Genomic DNA, 5376 nt, shown 5'->3' with positions numbered 1-5376 from the left:
AAAAAGGAAGCAAATAAGATTGTATATGCTGCTTTAGAAAAAGCAACACTGTTTTCTCTATGTTCCTTCTCATGTTGTAACGTCTGTAAATTATGCACCTTGCTGCCTTGGGTCATCTGTGCAACTGCAGCAGATTTTTTTTCTCCTGAGGTTCCCCCCCCGCCCCCCCGCCCCCGCCCCCGCCCCCGAGCAGCACTTTGGACTGCGGCTGCCCCACTTAGGGTGTGGCATCCTGCTAAGGCAACCCACAATACTAACAAGCAGATAAAAAGCGACCTAATTAAAACCACCACACCAGTTAAAAGGCAGCAATTAAAAACAAATTAAACACACATAAACTAAAAAATAATAGAAAAACTGTTGAGTTTGTTTTCTTTTTGTTGTTGTGATTGCTGTTAAATTTCAGCAAAAGGAGAGACCAGCCTAATTAAAGGAAGCAGAATATCATAAAAAACACAGCCTCAAAGGCACAATTCCTGCTGTGCTAATTTTTTTAAAAAAAGGCAATTCAATTGACAGTGCCAATGGCTTAAATACCGAGTGAGTTTTTAAGATCTCTGGCAGGTCAGAGTGACAAAAATCAAGCCTCAGAAGAAACAAGTGACTGGGGAGGCTTGTTCTGATTCCTTGCACAGAAGCCACAAAATCAGTGTATGCAATTCCACACAGGTTATTGCTATAATGAAAACAATACCTTCATTAAACACAATTGGCCAGTAAAGATGAGAGGACATGCTGACTTGCTTGCAGAGTGATTTAAATTCATTGCTGTTGCACCTTGTATGTATACACAGTATTTCTAATGTAGAGCTATAAATCAACCAATTTTGGTCTGAAAGCAAACGTTTGGAATTCTTTTAAAGTGCATTAACCCCACGCCAGCTCCTTCTGGAATGTCTTAATTGCTGGCAGTTGCGATCACGCGGGAGCGAGTGGGCACGACCCGTTTCTTCTTTGCTCAGAACTTCTGTTCTTGGAATGGGGTCAGTAGACTTCGGGAGAATATGGCAGGACATGCTGCTGCAGGCCTGGCTCTCATTTGCTACAACTTTATTAATCTGTCATTGAACGACTGGCTAAATAAATCAAGAGGGCTTTTACTGTTGAAACAGAGTATCTGAGCAAAACTACAGTAGCTGGAAAAGGGATTCAAAAGTCTCTCTGAGCAGGCCGGAATAGTCTGCCCCTCCTGGAATGAGATGGGGGGATGACTCACACTTGCCTCTGCTGTCAAGGGGATCCACGGGTTTCTGCTCTCACAGAAGCGCAGGGTTTCTGCACGAGGGCTACACATGAGCCTGTCACACTCAATGCGCCTGTTCCTGTAGCCAGTTGGGGGGAGGGGCTGCTTCCTTGCCCCAAAAGTGCAAAAATAAAAGCAGTTAAACAAGGTGTATCCCGACTGTCCATTCGGAATTCCTTTTGATGCTAATAATGTCCTATAAGCACCTCGAAACAACAAATGGTTTCATATTACCTACAAGCAAGCTAATCTGCAATCAAAGCCACTCCAGACATCAAGGAAAATGCCCCCCCCCCACACACACACACGAATTTCAGCAGGAAGGCTGCAGCCTGCAAGGCTCCTTGATCACTTAAGGCTGCCCGGGCCTAATTTAGCCTTGCAAGGGTGGGCAACTTCATAGAAACAGAGGAAAACAGAGTGAGTCAGTAGGAGCCAGAACATCTAGTCTGACCCCCCAGCTCCAGGCAGCTCTGTTCATGACATGCTTACCATGTGCCTGTCCTTGAACATCCTCACCGACCGGCCTCAACCGCCTCCCGTGGAAGCCCATTCCATACCCTCGGGATCGTAACTGTCAGAAAGTGGTTCCTGGCATCTAAAAGGAACCTTATCTGTTATACAACTAGGGAAATCAAATCAGATTCTGATTTGATCTGATCTAGCACCCACTTGTTCATCTTTCTGTTAGTCCAGAGTATTAGCAAACTCTTCTCTAGCACCATGTTTTGAACACATCCGTTTTCTTCCTGTCAGCATTCTTTATTGTCCTGTTCTCTTTATTGACCTGCATTCCTAGTGATTGGAAATACAATAGTGGAAAATCTTGGTTTTGATGTCTAGTGAAATGGCCTTACATTTCATGATGATTTCTAGTTCCTCCATTGCCTCCCTCCCAAGTCAGAGTCCTGGCTGCAGGGTCTGTTGGAGTGATGACTGAGACAGGGCATCTAACATTTTTCAATTTCTTCATGGTTAAATGTAACGTTCTGTAATACTTTTGTAGCCATTATTTTTATTTTCTTAATTTTTAGCTACAATTTGATTTTGCATTTTCTTATTTCTTTTTCACTAGGAGTCATTTCAAATAATTCTTGATTTCTGTCAATGATATAGTATGATCTGCATATCTTATTGATCAGCCACCAATTTTCATTCCTACTTCCTCTGATCCTAATCTAGCTTTCCTTATGATGTGTTCTGCAGACAAATCGAACAGATGAGGAGATAAAATGCACATTTGTCTGATACTTTTGCCTATAGGAATCCATTCTGCTTCTCCATATTCTGTCCTAACAGTAGCTTTGTGTTTTCTTTTCCCTATTTACTGGCGTACCCTTGTCAAGATTTGACTCAGTCTCTACAGTTTAAAATAGTTCCATTGGTGCTTTGTTCCTTCCAAATGTACTTTCAGAGCAGCTTTCATTTCACTTTCTAATAATGCAGCTTCTTCCTCATAGATTCCTCCTTGAAGGAGTCTGTCATCCTTTAATCCTCTTCTGTTTAGTTTTCAGTATTTCCAAGATCTCTGTATTGTTCTTTTGTATATAAGTTGTATTTTGGCAGTATGATTCTCTTAGCTTTTTCAGCTTTATTTTGATTTTTTAAATTTTATTTTTATTTTATTTGTTATTTTAATGTTTTGGTATCAGTTCATGATCATTACGACAATCTGCTCCTGGCCTTGTTCTCACACCAAGAATACAGCTTCTCCATCACCTGATTCCAATAATGTATTATTTTTTATTCCTATATTGGACATCTGGTGAGGTCCAAACATACAGTTGTCTGATCGGTTGCCTGGAGTATGTATTTGTGATAAACGGACTGTTGGCATCACAGAATTCTGTAACTTATCCTCCTGCTTTGTTTCTGACCCTAGTCCAAATTCTTCCACAACACTGGATTCTGCTCTGCGTCCTGCTTTTGCATTCCAGTCACCTGTGATGATCAGCATGTCTTATTTTGCCATGTTATCACTTTCCTCTTTGACACTTGCACAGAAGTTTCCAATTTCTTCTTCAGCGTCTGTCACTGTGGCAGATAGACCTGAGTGATGGTTATGTTGACAGGTGTTCCAGAAATTCTGATTGTTAATATTTGGTTGGACTTTGCATTATATCCCTTCCTGCTTATGCCTCAGTATTAGAGCTACTCCACTTCTTCTGAGTTTGTCATTTCCAGAGTGAAACACTTTGTGTTTGTCTGACTGACAATGTGCTAGCACACTTTAGTGCGCTCACACTGCGCACTGCAATGCTTAACTCCCACTGCTGCTCTAAGAGTTTCTCCACCACATCACCATTAAAGGTAGCCATTCTTCTCTGCTGATGTGTCTGTACTTCTGAAGAAGGTGGATGCATCTCAGTCTGGTGTTCACCTTGGGCGACCCAGCTAGGAGACCAGACTAGTGAGAGAGTCTGGAAGCTTCTCTGGCACTCTCAAACTTTCTCCCCTCATTAGGGTCTGCGCCCAAGAGGGGATGCATTTGGCAAAATTCTATTTCAAATAGCTCATGCGATGATGGAATGAGGCTCAAACTCTTAAACACTGGGCAAACCTTTCTTAACTCCATCTTTGGGCTCGTATACATGGTCAGTCATATTAGCACATGTGTGATGGGTGTGAAATCATGAAACCACCCATAATTTGATGCCTACATCAGTACAGACTGATGGACTGATATAGTTCCTCAGTCCTTCATGACTGCAAGAATAAGGCAACACACTGGCTGAAGATGCCATGTCTAATGTAAACATGCAGTGTACAAATGAGCTCAACACTGTCTCCTTCCATATAGAAACTGAATAAACATGGCAAGTTTTGAGAGTCTTAGCACTACTTTTGAAAAATAGGTTAAGTACTGTTTAGTACTAAAACAAGCACTTTTCATTTATAGCTTGAACTTGTAATAAACAGCACCTTAAAGACTAACATAAGTCAGATGCACGGTAAGATGTTGTGGGCTGCGGGCACATAGAAAGCTATCTATTTGCACCTTCACGGGCTTGACAGAATTCCACCCAAGAGGCGGAATCCAGCAGGGTGCTGCCACCTCTGCCAATTCTCTTAGCAGCTTCTGCTTCTAGTGCAGTGGTGAGTTCGCACTTCTGGGGCAACCTGAAATGAGTGAGAATGCTTGTTTCTGGAGAAGGCAGGTCAGCAGAGCTTGTGCAGGGAGCTTGCCCACCTGCCTCCTTTCTGGTATGTGTTTTTGCTCATGTGAAGGCTCTCCTTAAGAAATGTTAATGCTTCCTTGTGTGAGTGGATTCTGCTTGAACAGTGGAATTGGCAGGACCCACTGCTTACAGAAGGACACTGATGGGTCATAAAAAAATTGGCAGAGATATAAGTACCTGGATTGGATTCTGCCCTATTCAGTTAAATCTGGCACTTTCCATTGTAACTGTTTCCAGAGCTGCCTATTTATGCAGAAACACACATGGAGTGCTTGAGACAAATGGGAAATCCATTTTGTTCCTGAAAGCATGGATTAACAAATCAATTAGTTAGACTTAATATTGTCACCATGCAATGTTCAGTGTGAGTGCATTTCTATTAATTTTTCTTCCCAATCCAGTTAAATTGCAGAGCCAGTACAGTGGAATTGGGGTTGGTAGAGGCAAAACGTGTCAGCTGACAATGAACGGTCAAAAAGTGCTGGTAGAACTAGGGATCATTTTCAATTATTTCTGCCCTTTGAGAGGATGAAGCAGGGGAGTTTAGCTTGATAAGCATCTAATTCACTGGAAAATTAGGTGTAGACAGGATAAAATGGGCCAATAGCAAGGCAAATGACAAGAAAAGCTTTGCAATTGGAACCAATGGGGAACACTTTACTAGATTTTGAACACTTTGCATGACTTTTGGTTTTTAAAGTCTAATCTCACTCCAAGACACTTAAGAAATTTGAGCAAATGGCTTATGGTGAATATGAAGCAGCAAGCAATGCAATAGAGCGGGTACTTTATTCATGGTATTTATTTATTTAGGAAACTTCTATGCCGCGCCATTCGCCGAAGCCTCGGGGCGGCTCACAAACATAAATAAACTTCCTTAAAATAATATAAATTAACAGTATAAATTAAGTCGCCCTGGCCAAAGAATAAAATGAATAAATACTATTAACAATT

The sequence above is a fragment of the Varanus komodoensis genome, unplaced genomic scaffold, assembly GCF_004798865.1.
Source record: "Varanus komodoensis strain SLA01 unplaced genomic scaffold, ASM479886v1 scaffold6_2, whole genome shotgun sequence".
Taxonomy (NCBI): Eukaryota; Metazoa; Chordata; class Lepidosauria; order Squamata; family Varanidae; genus Varanus; species Varanus komodoensis.
This window is presented reverse-complemented; position numbering follows the sequence as displayed.